We start from the raw sequence: 22,027 nt of genomic DNA, 5'->3' as shown, positions 1-22,027 counted from the left end.
TCACTCAGCCAAGGAGTGGGGCAAATATTAGAATGAGTATATCTACAGTATATCTCATAAACTTAACATGTTACAGACGTGAAAATTGGTATTTGTAATCCCCTTTAAAAATAACGGAACACGTACTTTTCGTCTTCGGAAAATCAACTTAAGCCGGAGATCGAAAATAAGTGAAGGAGGAGTTGAATTCTCTTTATGAGGATACTTATATCTCAAATACTAAGAAGTTACAGGCGTGAAAATTGGTATTTGGAATCTCCTTTAGAAATAAAGAAACCCTTTTCTTCGACTTTTAAAAGAGGACTGTAGGGTACATGTCGCATGTTCCAGATTTAGCTCTGCCAGTAACTTGGTCATCTTAGCCCCATAAGCAATGCTACAAACTTGGTTGACAAAAGGGTAAATAAAATGCAATTTTTCGGTGAATTTTTATACGGTACTTTAGGGATTTTCAGATAATGTCTTAGTGCAGTACCGAGGAACAATTTATTTCTATCAACTTACCAAATCGTCGCGAGCGAAGACGTGGGTAACAGCTAGTATATAATGTAAAGATTATATTCAATTTCAGTGTCAGCCAAATACTGGCTACGTAATCCATTCAATGTCTTTCGCACGTCCACAACTGTGCATCCTTCCAGTATACAGGGTGGTCGGAAGCAACGTGAACCGTGTATATGAACGTTAGAGCGTTGGTCATACTGATAAGTAGAGGCACCTGTTTGTGTTGAAAATTTTTCCCCAATTTCGTGATTTCTTAACAGTTATTTCTGTACATTTTTAGCTATTTTTATTTTATTTCGTCAATAATTTCGCTAAATTTTATTTCCAATTTCAGCAATAACAGGTAAACCAAGAACTTAGTTGATAACACATTTGCAGTATAACAACGTTGTATTTTTGCGTAAGTATATGAGTTATGCTTCTGCTTAAAACACATACATACATATCTTTATTACCCACCCTAGAATACACCATCGGCTTTACAGGTAATAAAGACAGACAGAGCGAAACCCAAAAACAAAATAACAAACAAACAAACACTAGGCACTAACATCTCTCCTAAAACTACTTAGCTAAATTATTTACCTCTAAATCTACTCAGTGTCCTCCCACACGCACGCGGATAGCCGGCAAACGTGCAGAAAGCACCGCACTACAAATTACCCTATTTCCCTATTCCCCTATTCCTACCAACCACCTAGAAAAAAATATATATAGTAGACCGGTCTCTGCGTCAGCCCTGGTATGGAATACATGCCCACCAACCCGTTGATCGCAGGGACCAGCCTCGCCACGTGAGAACTGATCTTATTTCTCACCTACACCTGCTGACAATGTATTCCTTACCTACCATGTGTGCCAAGCCAGCTTGGCGGAAACCCGACCCATCACATGGCTTGTCACACACTTCCGCTATATACGTCACACCTTCTCTATTCATTGTCAGCTCACTACCTTCCCTCTTCTTTTTCTTTTCTTGCCGTGCAGACATGCTAAGCCTAGCTTCTTTGGGTTGGGTCAAGCCCCCAACCCCTCCCTCTTCCCTTGATACGCCACCTTCTCCTCTCTCGCACTATTCCTGCCCACTACATCTCACCTTCTTGCACTTAAGACTTAAACATCAACAATTTTTTTTTCACTTACACACAAACAGACAGTTTCCATTCCAAGTCCATCAGTTCACTCAGTCTTCACAATCTACAACACCACACTTGCCTCAAACTGTTAAACTTAATTTTTATACTTCCAACATTTTCTCCTTAACTACAGTCCCCCTTAATCTATCTAAATTACTATTACACACACCATCTTTATCCTCCCTCCTCACACAAATACTTTTTTTTACACCTCATATACACACAAACAAATAGTACTCCATTCCAAGTTCATTAGTTCGCTCAGCCATCTCACTACTTTTTTTTTCATTTTTTTTTTACCTAAGCTTCATTACTACCATCCACGGTAAACTTAAACTATAGAACAGCTTCTTAAATTTACACTACCCTCAAGCCAACTCAACCTCCCCTATTCTCAACTCTTACCTAATTTTCTCAGTCTTTCCCTTGTTACCAACTCTTCTCTTATACACCTCTGCTCTCATATTCCAGAAGTCATTAATCTATCACCTCCTCCCCTCCTACTACTTCCCTATCTACTTCCCAACACCCTGCCCCAGGCGGATCACCTTTTCCACAGGGCAAGGTGCTCACCCCCTTTCCCCTAACACTACAGCCCCCTTTTCTGATATCATCCCCTTCCCGCATCTGCTCAGGGCGGATATCCATTCCTCTGAGCAGAATGCCCTCCCCCTTCCTCCCTCGGCAAGAACCACATTATCTGCACATCCCCTGTTACTCCCTCAATTTCTTTATAAATATAGCTCTGGCCACATTTAAGAATTTCGCTATATTCGTTCCTTTCTCCCACTCTCTACATAACCAAGATGTCATCTTATAACTTTCCCCTATCAAATCCAGCTCCTTCTTACTCAGTAGTTTAATCTTTATCTCCTCCAAAGCTCGGCATTGATTAAAAATATGCAGATCCTCCCACATCCCTCCACATAACACACATCTATCACTATTCTCACTGCCTACCCATCCCCTGTTCCTCGGCACCCCCAAAACCCACCAATACAGACCTCTCTTATCCCTTCTACCCTCAAACTCCGTTTTCGGGTTTATTACTTCCACCAATTTATTTAATACTGATAAAGAGACTCTCTCTCTACATTCCCCTATTAAGCTCTGTCTTTCAATATCTAGTAGTCTTCCCTTTATCCTTTCCCATACCCATTTATTCCTACCACCCCCCCAGGCCTCTCCATATTCCCCCAAACCAACCTGTTGTAACCATTTTTTGCACTTATTCACCCAGTAACCTTCATTCGTCATACCTTTCTGAAACTTAAACGTTTCTTGTACTAATGCCCCGCCCTTCCCTTCCTCCAATCTAATCCAATACTTAAACACCCTCTTAGCTATTTCAACCTCTATCGATTCTTTACAGACTAATCTGGCACCGGCATTGGCTGTACAGTTCGGTAGGTCCATCATAATCTTGCTAAATTTCGCCACCACCTGGTTTAGTTCACCCCTGCCCTCCTCCATTCCCCATACTTCGACCCCAAATAGCATTTTGCCCATTACCAGTGATTTGAACACCGTTTTCTGAATTTTGTATTTAACATTTGGGAATTTCTTCTCTAAAACCCCCACTACCGCAAGAGCTCCTCTACCTTTGAATTTTGCGTTCCTACACTGATTTTTCCAAGAACCATTCTTACTAATTATTACACCTAGATATTCCATTTTTACTCCTGGTCTAATATTTTCCTGGTCTAGCCTCCAAACTTCCTTATTCTTTCTTCCACCCCTTTTCCTACATACCATTATCTGAGTCTTCCTTGCATTTACTTTGAGAGACCACTTCCTAGTATACTCAACTACCTTGTCCAACCCTTTTTGCAATCCCCTTTCCGTCAAAGCCAAAATCAATAGGTCATCCGCAAATAACAACCCCGGAACCTCCATTTTTCCTATCCAAGGGCACTGCCAAGCCTCTCCACCATGACCCTCTAAAATATTATTTATAAATAATATAAATAATATCGGGGATAGTTTACACCCCTGTCTCACCCCACTCTTAGATTCAAAACACTTACTCAACCTTCCATCCTGCAATTTAATCATCACAAACACTTCCTCATAAATTGTCTGTATTGCCACCCTCATTTTTTTTGACATTCCAACCTCCCTTAGTCTCAAAAATAGCGCCTCCCTACTGACCTTATCGAAGGCTTTTTCTAAATCAATCGCTGCTACATATAATTTACGCCCTGCAATCCTCACATACTTTGTAATCAAAGTGTCCAGAATCCAAACATTATCGACTGTGTACCTTCCTTTCCTAAATCCATTTTGGAACTCAGATATCCTACCGTACTGTTCCGCCCATCTTGTTATCCTATTCGCCAAAACCCCTGTGTACACCTTCGACAACGAGTCTAGGAGTGTAATTCCTCTATAGTTGTTAGGATCGCTCCTAGCTCCTTTATTTTTATAAATAGGGCATAATACCCCCTTCCTCCATTCTCTAGGAAATTTCCCCTTTTCCAGCAACCTATTAAAGAACTTCACGATCCCCCTCAACATCGATTCATTTGCCCCAACCTCCTTCCATACACTATTGGGAATATCGTTCACACCTCCTGCAGCCTTGGGTCTAGCATTTTTTAATACTCTAATTACCTCCTGGCTTGTTATCTCCCCATCCAAAATTGTAATGCCTACCTCCAATTCACTTCCTATATATGACTTGTCTAATTCTCTACCCAATTTCCCCTCCCCTTCTAAAAGCCTTTTAAAATGCCTAAGCCATTCGTTTTCTCCTATTTTATCCCCCTTCCCCACCGGTTTCGTTCTTCTGATCTTGTTTATTACCTCCCATATCCTCTCAAATTTCTTCTCTCTACAATATCTATTTATTTTATTAGCTTCTGCCTCCTTCCATCCTCTTTTCTTCTCATTCAATATCTCCTTATATTCCCTTCTCAATTTACAATATTCCTTCCTCTTTTCTTGCTCACCTTCCTTCCTAAACTCCGCTAGGGCTCTCATTACAACCTCACGTTTCCTCCTGCATTCTTCATCAAACCATCCATTCATTTTATTCTTTTTTTTCTCTACCCTCCTCCTTACTTTCTTTCCTACCCTCCATACAGGGAGTTCTATTAATTTTACCACGCTATCCATGTCGTTCTCTTCTACCGCCCTTTCAATTCCTACCCTTAATATATCTCCCTCCTCTTTCAAATGTCGTCCCAATTTCTCTTTAGTATTGTCATCCCATAGATACTTCCATCCACCATTCCTGTATCTCTCCCTACTTTCCTCCATCTTTCCCTTCTCATCCGCAACCAAAGTTCTCAATTTTATTTTGATAGGCATATGTTCCGTTAACCCACATTCTAACACCTCAAAACTTATTATTCTCCTTAACGCTATCTCTGAGCTTATTCCTATATCCACTGCACTTCCTCCATTTGTTGTAATATACGTCAACTCTCCCACACTATCCCCCTTCATCCATCCATTTAAAATAAATAAATGTTCTATAGCACACAGCTGTAATAACCTTTCTCCATAACTATTTACAACATTATCCTTACTCTTCCTTTGCAGTTCCCCTTCTACTTTTACTTCTTTCCCGTACACCGGTACCCTATTGCTCACTCTCGCATTCCAATCCCCCAATAAGATCATCCCATCTTCTACATATATCCCTTTAATTGTATTTATTTCTTCAATCAATTCGTCAAAAAAATATTTATTAGCATAAACTGAATCGCTCGGATGGTTATACAGCAGTGCCAGACAAATTGCTTCCGTTGCCCCCTTCCCCATTTTTACTCTCAGCCACACTACCCCTTCTACCCCAGTCTGTAACGTCTCCACCCATTCCGCTACCTCATTTCTTATTAAAACTACTATGCCCCCTGGATTTCGGCCTCTCTTCCCTATTTTTTTTCTTAACACGTTAACTACTCTATAACCGTCCCATGTAATTTCAACCCCTTTCCCTAACCACGTCTCTACTAGCGCAATTATCTCAAAATCTTTCACTAGATCCACAATTTCCCTATTTCCTAACTTCCCCATCAATCCCTCAATATTCAACACCCCTATCGCCATCTCTAGTTATTTATTTCCTCCCCCTCCCTCTCTATCCTGCGTTTCACCACTTCCCCCCTTACTTCTCGTAATTCTTCCTTTTGGTTCCACCACGTCACTCTCCCCTTCCTTCCCTTTCTTCTCCCCCCCAATCCTCCCCTTTTCCGTGCCAGAGCCTTTTTTCCCACCCCATAGATCTTTTAAACTTAACGATCTCGCCTTATTCAACGCCTGTTTTCTCTCCAGGTTTCTTTCTGCATTTCTCTTATTCGGGGAGGTTGAGTCACTACCCTGACTGCTTTCCCTTCCCGTCACCTCTTCACTACCTGTATCCACTTCACTTCGGACTAGTGTCCTACTTGTTGATTCACTCCTTCCTGGGTTGTTCTGACTCACCAAGGACTCTGCTGTCTCCGCCACCTGACCGCTGACACCGCAGTCCCGTCTTCTCTCTTCCTTCTCCATACTGATGTCGCCCTGCTCTCGATTTCTGCAACTCATTTCCTCCTCACATTTCTCCATCCTCAGCAGTTCCTCCTGAGTCCACGATCGCGACCAATTTCTGCCTGAAGTTACCAGACACCTCCCCACAATCTTGGTTCGCAATCCCTGAGCTCTAGCCCGCCAAATATGCCGCTTATAGACATCCAACCGCAACCTGTCTTCTTTCTCTGTCTCAGCTTTCAAATAAATGTTCGATCCTTTTAGATTTCCAGCATTCCTAAGAAGTATATCTGCCATCAGGGTTGAAATTAGCCTTAACTTCACCGGCCTATGACCCTTGTTTCTTCCTACTCTATATATATCATCTATATCAACTTCAGAAAAGTTTATCTTCATTTTGTTCGAAACTATGTCCACCACTTTCAATACTAATTCCACTTTTGATTCTGTTCCTTCCTCAGGTACACCATACACAAACACATTTTTTCTTGCTGATTCGCTCCTCGCTAACCTCACTTCTCTCTTCATTGCTGTCAATTCCTCTTCCAGTACCACCACCTTCTTTTTCAAGCTTCCCAACTCATCTTCTATCTCCACTACCTTACCATTTAGCCCACCAATTTCTTCTTTTATAAAATTTTTTAAGTCCTTCATCTCCTGCTTTTGGTTTGCCTGGTGTCCCTGCATCATTTCCTTTATTTCATCTCCTTTACTCGCTTCCTTCACCACTCTCTTGATCTCTTCAAGTTCCTCCCATCCGAACGGTCCCTGGTTTGGCCCCGGGTTCATTTCTATACCTCCTACCACCAGCATTGTCGCAATCACCGCCGCACACAACATCATCTCCAACCGTCCTTTATAACCACTAATTTCTCTCCCTCTCTCAGGTCCACCTTCCTTCCAACTCCCTCTTGCACCATGCCATCTTCCAATTCTCATCCTGTATTGCTGTAGCGTTATTCCCATATTGCGCACCTCGTCTTACTCACACGTCTGCACTTCCCGATGTCTCGCTCGTGACTGCTTCTGCTTAAAACACATACAGTATTACACATTATATCAAAGCATGGAAATTTGAAAAAAATGTATCAGCTGTCTCTTTAACATGTAGGGCCTACCTAGCCTATGTATATAATTTACACATCAGTCTGAAAAAGAGAGAGATACCATGAGTTACATATTACTGGGAGTCAGAGCTGTTCTCCTGTCAGACATTACATTACAATACGTTGAGAATGCCCTCGCACTAACAACATTACTGAATGATCACGACCGAGCTCGATAGCTGCAGTCGCTTAAGTGCGGCCAGTATCCAGTATTCGGGAGATAGCAGGTTCGAACCCCACTGTCGGCAGCCCTGAAAATGGTCTTCCGTGGTTTCCCATTTTCACACCAGGCAAATGCTGGGGCTGTACCTTAATTAAGGCCACGGCCGCTTCCTTCCCACTCGTAGCCCTATCCTGTCCCCTCGTCGCCATAAGACCTATCTGTGTCGGTGCGACGTAAAGCAACTAGCAAAAAAAAAAAAAAAGGAATGATCACGAAGATATTCTCCAAGGTACTCAACACTTTTAAACCATTAAACGAGAACACTAGCATAACCGCACAAAGTTATTAGAAAAACATAACCTCAATTTTTTTCCTCAGAAAAATTACACAAACCAGGTGATCACAAGAATAGGGAAGAGTTTAGCCTTAGTGGGTTCGTCTTCTTATTTCTGTTTCAAGAATTTAATGTATAGATGCTGCTTTCTCTTCCGTATATTAAGGAAGATGTATTTTGCCCATACAACACATTGGTTCAAAGCACTATGTTCCACTGCCAGTACACTGCCCACCAAATTCAGTTTATGAGCCCAGCACTGCGTGTGTAGTAACCCTTCTGAAACTAAAATCCTTACTGCGTTTATGCACTTGCCTATGTACGTGCTGAATCTGAAGTTATAGAAACTACATTCTGGTACTGAATTTCAAGTTTATGAATTACATTCATAACTGCCTGTGAACATGCTGTAGCATTAGCATTTGCAATAACTTTCACTCCCCCTGCAAATAACTTCTGAACTGTTCTATCGCCACAACTAAGCACTTTAACCAGAACCATAAACTATCAGTCGTTTCATCACACAGAATTGAAACTCTCTCATCTTTCACAGCTTTCTTAAATCTTTCCTCCTCCTTTTTGATGATTCGAGGTACAGAATCTTCCCGCAGTCTTCCAGCTGTGGGTAAGTCTCCAGCACATTAAAAAATCAATAGGCCTAATATTAGAGGTCTCTTTAACATCATTTGAATCAATTAAATGATTTATACTTTTAAGTAAATGAGGGATCCAGCATGCATTATCTAGGCCTAAATGGCATTAAGCGAGAACACTAGCATAACCGCACAAAGTTATTAGAAAAACATAACCTCAAATTTCTTCCTCAGAAAAATTGTATAGTATTACACAAACCTGGTATATATTTCTCTATCCACTCTCTCATCTTCGGATGATAAACTTTTTCCAGTGGAATATTTGCCTCTATAAAAACTGGAGTTGTAGATAAAATGAATTCGTCTTCATCGTATTTCGCTCGTTTTGCCGCTGAATTATAGTCTGTCAGACTAGCTTGACTTCTGATACCTGTCGTCGTCAGCGCCCTTTCCTTGTTCTTCTTATGAGAAACTCTATTATTAATGTGTTTCAGGCACAAGTCCTTTCTCTGCCACTCAATTCGCACATTACAGTATTTGCATATCAGTGTCTTTCTAGTCTTGCCAAGCACGTAAAATCCTTCCGATGCAAATTCTTCTTCTCGATCAAAAACTGTCACAACCATTTTAATAAACTGAGCAAAAAATAGGAAATTAAACGCAGCGATCAGCAGCGATTTTCAACAGGTAAGGGGACACCATCACTCCGTCACGTAATTATGAATACGATAAATTTCTCGCTTCCCAGGAAGCTAATTTAGCGATAACCGTTATACTATAACTTAGCTTTCGATATATATCGAACAGGTATAAAGTCGATTGTGGAATCGATTATCGGATTTTATTGCCACAACTCGCCTCGAATCTCCGTCGTTAACTTCAAATAATTCGAATAATTTCGTAAATTATTTCGCGATTTTGCTTAAACGTAAATAGTTTCGCGTTTTTGAGCCAGATTCGTAAAATTTCGCGCTTTGCGAAAAACAGGCGGCCTGTTATGAGTACATTTATCTCCAAGACGAAGATCTTTGAAGGACTTTTTAACAGTTCGGCGCGTAGTGTTGTTCCAAGGAATGTTTAATTCAATTTCTTTGTGTGATGTATTTTCAAGTGTTTTGTTGACATATTACATTCTATTACGACAGCAGAGTCTAGCTCGAGCAGCCGAGGAGTGAAGTCGCCTGGTGCAGTGCGTGCCGTAAACATGGTCGGTATTGAGCAGTACCGGGCCGCGATTGGGAAATGGCAGGTGAAGCAGAGGAAGGAGACCAAGAATGGACGGGTGTTAAGAAAAGGAGTGAGAATGGGTGAAGCGGTGCTGGTAGTGACAGTGATAGCGGTGCTGCTGGTTATTGGGAGGGGGGGGGGGTGGAATTAAACCCAGGCCCAAATACCAGCGGAAAATTCAACATGGAGGACTTGGCAGCACTGAAGGTGGTAGTGAGTGAAGTTATACAGGAAAAGTGTCAATGGAATAAGGTACAGGAAATAAAGGACATGATGGAGGACCAGAGGAAGGAGATAAGGACATGAAGAAATGGCCAGAAACGAAGACTGAGGAATCGAACAGGAGAGTGGACAACAATGAGAAGGAAATAGAGTTATTAAGAGGGAAAGTGAAACATCTGGAAGAGGTGGTGATGATTATGAAGAGAGAAGCAGAGGGGTACAGGCAGGAGAGAATGAGGAAAGCCATATTTATATATGGTGTGGAAGAAGGTGAGAGGGAAGGCAAGATTGAACTGATTTCCAAGGTGGTAGAGGTCATATGGGATTGGATGAAGTTAAACTTCAGTTAAGTGGACATAGACGATGTGGAGAGAGTGGGAAACACTAAAGGATAGAGACCAATTAGGGTAAAATTTTCTCTACCCTAATGGCAGAAATTGTGATAAGAAACGGTAACAATTTTCAGGACCAGAAAGTAGGGGTGAAAAGAGACATGGGGAAAGAAGGTGGTGAAATTATGAAGATTCTGGACAGACATCTGTGCAAAGCACGACAGCAAGGCCTAAAGGCCCGAATAAGATGTCAGAGGCTGGTGGTGACGAATGGAAGATGGGTTAGGGAGCACTCAGAGGCGAAGCTGAAAGAGATGGACGAACACGTTAGTTCCGTGGGGGAAGTGACGGCAGTGCAAGATGAAAGGAAGGAAGAAGAAACAACGAGGGGTGGAGCGGAGGAAGCAGAGGAGATCAACCCTGGTGGAATGGGACAATGCCTTGTGGATACAAAAGATCAGAGCAGTGAAGTGATGAGTGAGGGTGAGCAGCAAGAAACGGCGGGAGCAGAGTCAGTGGATTAGTGAGCAAAAAAGGACATGAGAAGAGTGATCGACAGGAAGGTAAAGCTGTTACGAGCAAAGGAAGTAGTAGGAGTCTAAAAGACTTGTGGGGTAAAGTACGTAAGGGTTTGGTGAATACGGAGGGCATGGAACGGCAAAGGTTGGTAAAAAAGGAGGAATTGAGATGGGGGATGAGGGGGCGAGAACTACAAGGAGTAAGAATAGGGGAGGAAATTTAGAAGAGAGGGAGGGAAAATTATAACTATATTGGGAAACAGGATGTGTGAATATTGAGGGATTAATAAGCAAATTAGGAAATAAAGTTCGGGAAGTAATAGAAAGTTTCGATGTTGTGGCACTCTTGGAGACGTGGCTGGAAACAGGGAGGGAGATGGCATGGAAGGGGTTTGTGATTAAATATAAATATAGAAGAAAGAAGAGGAGTAAGGTACGCGCACCAGGAGGGATGATAGTATTAATTAGGGAAGAAATTAGTGAAAGGGTAGAGGATATAGAGACAGATATGAAAGAAACCATATGGTTGAGATTGAATATGGGAGGGGTTGAGGGAAGGGGGAAGAAAATAAATCTAGCGTTCGTTTATTGCCATCCTAGTAGTTCAGCATATGCAAATAAGTATTTTTTGAAGAGCTATTGGTGGATATTAGTAGGATAAGAGGGAAGCTGGCAGGAGAAGAGGATATATTGTTATTTGGAGATTGGAACGCGAGAATAGGGGAACAGAGTCCAGTATATAGTAGGGAGGATGGAATGTGTATGTTGAAATGTAGAAGGGGTGAGGATAAAATTATAAACACTTATGGGGAGAAGCTCCTAGAGATGTGCGCTGCGGGAAATTTGTATATTCTGAATGGATGGATGGAGGGTGACAGTACGGGGAAATTGACATATGTTACTGAGAAGGGAGGTAGTGTAATAGATATGGTTTTAAGCTCGGAAGGAGTGCTGGAGGATATTGTAAGAATGGAAATAGGAGACTGGATTGAATCACACCATTTCCCAGTGTGGAGAAGTGTATAAGGAAGGAAACTGAGACGAAGGATAAACAAGGGAGTGGATATAATAAGTATAAATGGTCAGAGAAAGTGGGACGGGATTGGGATAGGGTAGCAAAAGAGGAAGTACAACTTCTGAAATATGGGTGGGAAGGTGCGTTAGAGGAGAATAATATTGATAAAGCCTTGGAATTGCTCCTATATCCAATAAAGATGATAGCGCAGAAGACAGAATGTAGAAGGAGAAATAAGAACGAGGGTGAAGAATGCTTTACTAGAGAGTGTGAAGGAATGAGGAGGAGGATGCTGGGTGCGTTAGGAGAGTACAGAAAGAAAGGTGGGAGCGCAGAAAGGGAGGTTTTCTGCAAACTGAGGAAGGAGTACAAAAAGAAAATTTGTGAGGTAATAAAGGCCTGGTTAGAGGAACAAATTGAAGCTATAAATAAAGATTGTAAGACTAACAGCATTGAAAAAGTATGGGAAAATATTAACAGAATAATTAAGGGGGAAGGAATGTAGAGAGAATGAGCATTGAGGAAGTTAAGTGGGTGAGGTACTTTGGCGAATTACTCGGTGATAAGGGGGAAGAAAGGTGGAGAGGGACGGGGGAAGAAGTAATTTGGAGGAATAGGAGAGTGGCAAATTATGAACTGGACAAGGAAATTACAAGGGAAGAAACCTTGAGAGTGATAAGAAGAGTAAGTGGCAAGTCCGCGGGGAGGGGGGGTGTAATGGGATAAATAACAAGTTTTGGAAAGAAATGAGCAAAACCGAAGACAATGATAGAGGGCATAGTTAAACTATTCAATAAGATCTATGAGGGGGGTAAGTACCCGAAGGAATGGGAAATAGGAATTGTATGTCCAATATATAAGGGAAAGGGTAGTAGGAACAGTTTGAACAATTACAGAGGAATATCTCTGTTAGACTCCTTAAGTAAAATTTACACGGGGGTGTTGGCGAACACGTTAAGTGAATGAGCTGAGGGAAATGAAATATTAACAGATTTCCAAGGAGGATTTAGAAAAAAGAAAAGAACAGTGGATAATATAATGATAGTAAAGACCGTTTTAGATAAGAATAGGAACCGGTCTGGAAGTACGGTTTATGTGGCAGCAATAGATTTTGAAAAAGCGTTTGATAAGGTGAATAGAGAGGCTCTATTAGAAAAATTAGGTAGGTTGGAGGTTTCGGAAAAGATGTTGAGGGCAGTGGAGGGAATATATAGGGTAGTCAGGTTTTGTGTAAAATTGGGAGACAGTAGTTTGAGCAGACCCTTCGAGTCTAAGGTGGGTTTAAAGCATGGATGCAAATTATCGCCACTATTGTTTATTTTATTTATTAACGATATTTTGGAGGGGCATGGGGCCAGCAATTGGGCTGTGCCGGTAATTAATGGGCTACAGGTACCGGAACTGATATTTGCTGATGATGTGATATTGATGACTAACTTCAGGGGGGATGCAGAGAGCTTTAAATGCAGTGTCGCTTTTTGCGAAGAAATGGGGCTCGAGAATTAATGGGAATAAATCTAAAATTCTAGTAGCCCAGGTAAAAAAGGAAGAGGGGTGGAAGGGAAATGGGTCCTGCAGGGAGAAAGGTTGAAACAAGTAAGGAAGTTGGAATATTTGGGAGACATTATTAACAGTAAAGGAAACTGGAACGATCAGATTAGTAGGGCGAAAAGCAGAGGTTTGGCAGCCCTAGCCTCAGTCAAAAACTTGTTAGCTAAATATCCGGGTATTAGTTATAAAACCTTGAGGTTAGTGTTAAGATCGGTGAGTTTCGGGAAGGTATTGTATGGCTCAGAAGTATGGGGGTTGGATGAGAAAAGAGGTGAATTAAGACGTATTATTAGTAGTTTTGGTAAGATAGTGATGGGGCTGCCTAGGTGCACAGCTAATGCAGGGGCGGAATTAATGTGTGGGGAGGATTTGGAATCTGAGTGTGTGAAAAGAATAGTTAGATACTGGATGAATTTCAAAAGACAGGAAGGGGGAGAGTATTACAGGCCGCATGTGAACAACAACGAAAGAGCATGTATAAGGGCGGCTGGCTAGAAAAAATTAAGGGATATTTGGAGATGATAGGATTAGGGCATCTGTGGGGGGTGGTTTGGACGAAGGCAGAGGGATGAGGGTACTTGAGAGGAGAATTAGGGACATTCATAGGCAGAAATTATTGGGGGAAAGACTGAGAATTTCGCTGAATGTTTTTATTAAAATAGAGGAGGTAACAGGGATAAATATTAGATACGTTGACAGGTTAAATAGGCGTGGGATGGTGTGGTGGATTTTGGGATTGCACAAAAATAAGGGATGGTTACAAGGGAGGGACAAAGTGTGTATACTATGTGGGGCAGTGAATGACGATTTTCACTTATTAGGTGACTGTGAAGGAAGAAGTAAGATAAGAACTAGATTACTGAGTGCCGAACATCGGAAACTATTGGGAAGACGGGATGAGCGGGCTATTTTAAGATGGATTATCAAGCAGTGGGAAAACGGGGGCGAGTTGAACAGGTAAAAAAGTTCTGTGAAAACAAAATGAAAGAGGGTGGACACGGGGGTATGTGGTTGGAACAGTGAGTCTATGGTAAGCATGTTTAATAATTTGATGATGTGCACTGGATGGAGATAGTATGATAAAATTAATGGTGAGGGGAGTACTGGTATTGGGTACATAGAGGAGTGGGTGGAGTTGGGTGAATGATGTGTGATTTTGTAAAGGTAGGGACTGTTTGTTTGTGATATGGCAGGATGGAATGTAATTGCTGACTAGCGTTGTTATGGTATTTATCGGGAGTAGGTCAGGGAACAATGAATGTGACGTAAGTTGATGAGTGCATAAGGACACGTGATGAGTGTGCTGGAACGAGGAGTCGGTGACTTTTACAGATAAAATGATCTTGTATAGGATATATTTAGTATGTTAGGGTAGTTAAGGAGTATTTCGTTCAGGTAGCTAGGTAGTATATAGAGCTTCAGTTTAGTATTATTTGTAGATTATTATTGTTATTATTATTGTTATTATTTATTATTATTATCTTGTTATAGTGAACATGTATTTGGGCGCTGAACGCCTGTTATGTTCAAGAATAAATACTAAATACTATTACCACAGCAGATCATGTGCTTTATTTCATTAACTCGAAACTTTGAAAATACTGTACATTAGTGAGGATAGTAACGAACAACACCATACTTTATACATTGCGGGCGGAGCCAGCGGGAAACTGCTAGTGTACTCATAACTTTTCTCAGAATCTACCCGTTTAAGTAGTTATTACCTCAAAAGAAAGTGCTTGATCCACTGAGTGTTTTTAGATCAAAGCGAACTGCGTACCTCAATTAGAACGAAAGATATGATTGCTTCAATGGCAAAAAATGTTGAAGAAATGAGACGTCAGATTGAATGTGCAATCATAACTTTCCTCAGGATCAACCAATTTGAATAGTTAAGAGCTGAAATGAAAGAGCTTGATCCACTGAGTGCTCGTAGGCCAAAACGAACTCCGTACCTCAATTAGAACCAACGATATGATTACTTCAAAGACACAAAAAATTGAAAAATCAAATAATTTGAGGAAGGCGGAAGTTAAGTGATTTATAATACCTGATGACAAATCTGTGCATGAATACCTTTCAGTTTTAAAAAAATTGAAGGAAATCGACCGGATAGAATGGCCGTACTGACTGACTTTATTTTTCATATTTTTTAATATATAGATTTCAATGGATGGTATATTTAGGTTCAACGATACCATACCATACCATACGTTACGGCGATTTTGGCCTTGTCAATACCGTGTCGCGAAGTAATTTCCATACCAAATCGTATTGATTACTCAATCGATCTTTACACCAAGTTCTGAATACTTGAGAGCTTTCTTAAATATTCTCTCTCAATATAAGTCAAACTAGTTGACCGTAGGACAGTGATCTCGCTTCCGGTTACAATGAAGATGCCGTAATAGGCGCAATGAATTATTTAAAAAATATCCTTTTATTGTGAGTGATCAAGGGAAAGGCATTTAAATGAACAATTCCATATATATATATATATATATATACACCAATTAAAAATATATATATTTGCGCTTGTGTTACTGGACATTCGGCTATGCTACCTTCATAACTAATTTTCCCTTTTATTCTATTTTCTTCCTCCATTCTCTGTTTAACAAACAAGCCGTTACCACACGATGTGCACGACTGCTTAAGACCATCAACTTTGGGTTTGCCATATTAAGGTTATGGCCTCACTTCATTTCAGGGAGTTCGGCCTTGTCAATACCCTGTCGCTTTCAAATACGAGGGTTGATTCAGAAGTCATGGCAACTACATTTCTCTCGAAAAAGCACCAAAATAGGAAGTCCCCTAAGGGCATTTAAAAGTGTCCAACAATGTCTTTTTAAAAGTGACACCACATTGGGGTAGGGATCCAGTAATATCTGGTAAGGTAAACGGACAAACATGGCATTTTGAAAACATTGTTTTAATTTATTTCTCGTTCAACCTGTACTCAATCATTCGTACATGTCGTACAAGCTGTTTAACATCCTTCAAAGTAGTCTCTTACAGTTTCTCTCATCGGTTGGCCTGCAGGCGCGTCCAGCTTATTTGCCTCACCTTGATTCAACACTTCCTCGGTGTAATTTAATGTAGTCTTTGTAATAAAGACAATTACAGTATTGTAAAGGTGGAGTTATAAAATCTAAATTTTCACAAGTTGATACTTTGACAATACGGGCTCTAATATGAAATTTATAACGTGCAATCAACACTTCCTGTTACACAGCGCAGCGACAGCACGGGAATGCCCGCACTTCGCAGTTCAGGTCCGTGCTTAGAACTTGTATTAAGTGTTGATCTGCCGCTCCAACTGTTCCCAAGTTGTGAAGCGTTATTTCAGGGTATAATTCTCATAATGCCTCCACATGTGTACACGGTAGAGGAAAGGGTAATTATGTACGATAATTATGTGAAAACAGAGTCTTGCAGGGGAGTCGTTAGGCGATTTGCAACACAATTTCCAGGTGTACGCTCTCCACATAGAAAGACCGTGCGGAAACTCGTATACAAACTGAGAAAAAGTGGTTCTTTACTCGATAAGAAGCGAATGTTAAAAAACGTGTACTTAACGAGGGAAAAGTAAATGAGATCGCAGAAAGATTAGAATATACGCTTACAAAATCCCTAAGACGACTTGGAGAAGAAGCCGGGGTTTCAAAGAGCTCAGCAATGAGGGCTACGAAAATGTTAAAATAGTAGCCATACAAGGTAACTGGAGTTCTTAATTACTAATTTTCTTAATTCTTATTTTCTTACTTTTAATTATTATCGGATAAAGTGAGGGAAGTGCTGTCCTTGTTGCTACACCGCGGAGCGGGGAGTGATGAGTCAACGGGCGGCAGATAAGCTGGGCGCGCCTGCCGGCCAACCGATGACAGAAACTTACTGCAGATTGTCTATTATTCATTGCCATGGGTGAGGAAGACAGAAAATACCATCGCTCGCACGAGATTTGTCGATGTACGCTACCTTATGTCAAAATGCTCGTACGATTATTTGTTGGCAAAGCGTTTCCCACGCAATGGCTACTTCAGTTCTGGAATAAGATCGAAGTCACACGGACTAAGATGTGTAAACGCCGCACGATTTTGTAATTTCCATTACACACCGCTATCATCTGACAACTAATATAGAGAGCGTGATCACAGGCAGAATGATGCACCGATACCCCATCTGCCGGCAACATTACCAAGTTGAAGTAACGTTAACTATGGAACGTGGAATACATGTCTGGCATGGCACATTTTCGTGAAATAAGAACATCCTTGCCATGACTTCTCAATCAACCCTCGTATTAAATCTGTAACTTTCTTTATCCAGGATAAAGTACAAATAACATTTTTACAACTTCTCCTCAACCCGAATGTAATTTCCTACAGAAAGACTAAGCGGTTCAAATGGTGGAGCGTAGGCTTTCTGAGCCCAGTCCGGTGGTATTTGAAGGTACTGAAATACGTATGCCTCTCATCAAAATATTTATGGCATGTAAAGTAACTCCTGCTGGATACAATTCCGGCCTGGTGTCTCCCAAAGCCGTAAAAGTGGGTTAATGGGACGTAAAACCAGTAACATTATTTGTGGAATAAATGGGTCAAGGAGGGATGAAACTCACCGGCGTAAAGATCCCAATGGTCTCGTCGCACCACTCAACGAGAGGAGTGATATCGTGTGCGTATCAAGGCATCTATTGTTTCGGATGTCTTAAAAGAGAGGTCATGATATGTTGTCGTGCCAATTATATTAATACTGTGCCCTTTGAAACGTCGAATCGGCAGTAATCTGCTCCTGGGTTCTGCCACTGCGCTCTGAAATAAAATATACTTACCGCTCGAAGACTCATCTGCTTGGGGCGCGATCGCTTCGGCATTCTTCTCCTATAGTTGGTACACAAGGGAATTAAATTCTACGGGTACTATCGCTACCAAATGAGAATGGACCAGATTACATTTTTACTAATTAATTTATTCTAATCGAAATTAATTAAATTCCAAAAAATGTAAGTGGACAAAAAAATCATTAAATTTACTCAAACTGTAAAATAACAATCAATAGTTAGGTTACGCCAAAATCAACAATTCTCCATAACTGATTACTTAAAATGAAATTAAATGCTGACATGACAGGTGTGCAATGTTGATTAAATAACTGACGTAACCTTACTTATCATTCATCGAAATGTCAAATACTGAGCAGTGTTAAAGTTAATTGACAGATACCCAAATTAAATTTTTAAAAATTACATTGAATTATATGAACTGCCGCTCCTCCAATAAAATACAGGAGTTTCCTGAGAACACCCCTCAGTTTGGGAGTTTATACTGCTCCCTGTTACATAATTATTATCCCGATTAGCATAACATTAGATACGGCCTCAACTGACCTTTTATGGGGGGCAGCCTGGCCGAGGCGGTAAAGGCGTGTTCGATTCGCCCGGAAGGACGTGGGTTCTAATCCCCCTCAGGAAGTCGTGAAATTTAAGACCATAGAGCTAACCACTCTACCCCTCAAGTGCCGAGGTTACGGATAGTGGAGGCCTTTACCTTCACCCCTCCAAGGGCCTTCATGGCCTGTACGGAGACGACTTTGCTTTGCTTTGCTTTTGACCTTTTATGACCTGGTATCGGATGGATTCTCAAAATTTATCCATGAGCATTTTATGATCACCGTGTTGTCAACATGGATTCCCTGAGTTAAACATTTTATAAATAAATCAGCTGAACAGACCTGCCTAACATTTACATATTAGTATTTTACACATTCAAATGTTTAACCCGATCGGGTCTGCATGATTTGCGTATATTTTACTCAGTTATTAAAGAAGTGTCTTAAAGTCTACAGTTTTACACTTACTTTATTTACTTTTTTTACAGAGGCCTGTTCAGTGATTTAATTATTCAGTTGCAATTTGCTTGGATACTGTAAGCGAAATGTTGTTTTAAAAGACGTAACCAAGCTGCCTTCCTCCCCTAAGGTTACTGACCTCATATTTGCATTACAGCAAGGGTGAATCCTCCCCCGTTGACCATAAAACAAACTAAATGACAAGAGAATCAGCTAAGCCTCTGTTATCCTAATTCTACCATCTAAATACACTCCTAAAAGAGAAGACACCTTATCATATCTAACCTATAGCATTTATACACAGCCATACAATCACGTACCAATCTGACTGTTATTTACTTCTAAGATGCTGATCGCACCTGTCATTCAAATGACTGAATATTACTGAATGTTCTGCTGATTTCACTCGTCACAGTGGCTAAGGTAATGTCTCACTGTGGACGGTGTGTGTGTGTGTGTGACCAAGTCCAATCTCACATCATGGTCACTATAATAAGTTAAGCAATTCTGAAATGTCGCTTAACTTTAACATTGAAAGAGATAAAAAACAAATAGGCATGAAAATACATCCGGCTGTAAGATCCTCGTAAACTACCCAATAATTATCCTTCCATGATAAAATCACGAATGAAAAGTCAAGCAAAAAATTATGGACATAAATATTATTATTTAACCTCTGTATCTAATTTTTTAAATTATTATTATTATTATTATTGTACCGGGCGGTACACCTCCACGCCGCTAATTTAAAATTTGCGCCAGTTGAAACTCCTCTGCTGGAGGAAGTCTGAACTTTATATACGCTATTAATTCGCTACCTTCTCAGAAGATGTCACCACGTGGAAAATTTTGAGTTTTTGAACTGTGTCATTTTTGATGTGTTTTTGTTTCGCTTGAAGTAAGAAGTGTGAACTTTCTCTTCTAGAGGACACTACTGAAGATCAACAATAGTGCACCCTTGTGCGGAGTCAAAGAACTATTTTGTTGGAGAAATTTTTATTTCAAATGTTCGTTCTTTGCTAAATTTCTTTCAGTCATTGGTTAAGTTGGCAATATTAACCCCTTCTTTCCCCTTGTTTTAAATCTAGCCTATCCCGAACTTCTTAAATTAATTTTCCACCAATTATGTGTTTCTTCTTAGTATTGTGTAGGGGGTTTATGGATGAACCAATAAAATCCTCGTGGGAGGGTGTTCTCATTCCCCTAACGCCTAGAAACTTCCGCGAGAGTATATAAACTGCTGATTTTAGGGTCTCCGGGCCACTTCTGTTCCATCTTTCAGTGTATAAAGTACATAGCAGGAGGCGGGAAGCGCCTCTTTCCTCGGCAGCGGTCACCAACAAGGTAATGGCCGATTAATAACTTCTTTCTTTGCTAGCTCAGCAGTTTAACTCTCGGGGCGGGTTCGAAGCGTTCCACCATGTAACCTTTTCCTAAATGTAACTACTCTTTTCATATATTCTCTTTTAAAGCTACATACTGGGATAGAGAGTGCTAACCCTCTCGAGCTCCCACTCATATTGTTTTGAGGTGAACTTATTTTTCTCAACCTATTCTTCGTTAACGTAAAACAAATTGTTCTCTTCTTAAGTCACCTCTTTAGTATGGGATTAGCCCTTGTATTAACGGCCTAGTGCCAAGTAGGTCTTAATCAAAGTGTATTAGGAGTGCAAGTTCGCCTCCTCTCAAATTGTTATTTTAGAGGTCATTTAATTAACCTTCTTTTCATTTAATAGACCTCAGTAGATTGGGTATTTTACCCCTGTGTTTACGTCCGTTGAGGACAGCTTGAAGGTGGAGTTTGGTGTGGCCTGGGAGAGGCTTAAATTTGAGAGCGAGTGGCTCTTTTGAAAATTGATTTTGTATGCCTCGTGGAGGCTTTTCAGTGTAATTTCGAGCAAGGGCTCCTAGGCATGAATGGGGTTTTCTGCCCCTCTGTTGAAACTTGTGTGTGTGGGGTAAAACTGAGCTGATTGCCCTAGCATGGTGAAGTCAGGGCGCGAAGCCCAAATCCTGTAAATATTGTAACTACCCTTTGAACTTGCTACTTTGTACCTGCCATGCTTGTTATTTCTTTGTTTTGAAAAGAAAATATAACCTTGTTAAATTTTAAATTAATTTTACTTTAGTAGCTTGAGACCTGTTCACCACCCCGCACCTTCTTTCACGTATAACTACCACAAAAACTCGGTAACAAGTGGTAGCAGAGCGTGGTTGAATGGGTCTCAATTTAGCCCCTTTTGACGGCTAAACACTGTTTGTTCCGAACCCTAACCATTTTTTCAGTTGCTGGAATTTTTGAGTTTTTCAAAATTGTTCTGTCATCATGCCCGGCCCTCGCGATGTTCTCCATCTTAACTATTTGCGCAAGGAGGAGTTGATTTACGAATTGACTATTAGAAATGTGCAATCTGGAGGCACGGTTGCAGTAGACACAAATAAGCTTAGAGAGTCCCTTGATTTGCCCATTTCCATCCCCACACTGGGAGAGAAAGAAGTTGACGACTCTCTTTCCACGATCGTCGAGAATATTACTGGGCTAGCATCTGTAGTTAGTTTTTTTGATGAAAATGATCCTTCTCCTAATCAAATTAAGCGTGTGCAAGCCAGGCTATATCACTTTTCAAATAGAGTTAACGATCTGTTGTCTCTAAAACTGAATGACGTTCATAGGAAGGAAGCTAGTACGCTCCTGGAAAATATTTCTGAATTATCTAGCAAGGTCACTCAATTGTTAACTGGGGAAGTTCCTCCCAAATCTGATCAACCCACCATAGTGAATGTAGGTAGTGAGGAAGAACCTCCTAAGGGAGAAGTAAATAGGAAAACCATCGCTGCCCAAACTATCTCTGCCCCATTGGACAACGAGTCTGAACGCCGTGCATCGTTGAGTAACATCCGTTCTGAATTAACTACCTTGCCATTGAAACCTTTACCTACTATGTCACCCGGGTTTAGCAGCTTGCCTCATCCATTGGCAATGTTGCTCAGAGGCAT

At 40.8% G+C, this 22,027-nt stretch overlaps 1 protein-coding gene across 2 annotated transcripts in view; it reads right to left on the bottom strand.

Annotated features, from left to right (window-relative positions):
- IP3K1 (inositol-trisphosphate 3-kinase-like protein) overlaps positions 1–22,027 on the bottom strand; it is an 803,184-nt gene that overhangs the window by 595,275 nt on the left and 185,882 nt on the right. The window lies entirely within an intron of this gene.

This window comes from Anabrus simplex, chromosome 2 (genome assembly GCF_040414725.1).
Source record: "Anabrus simplex isolate iqAnaSimp1 chromosome 2, ASM4041472v1, whole genome shotgun sequence".
In the NCBI taxonomy this organism is placed as follows: Eukaryota; Metazoa; Arthropoda; class Insecta; order Orthoptera; family Tettigoniidae; genus Anabrus; species Anabrus simplex.
This window is presented reverse-complemented; position numbering and strand designations above follow the sequence as displayed.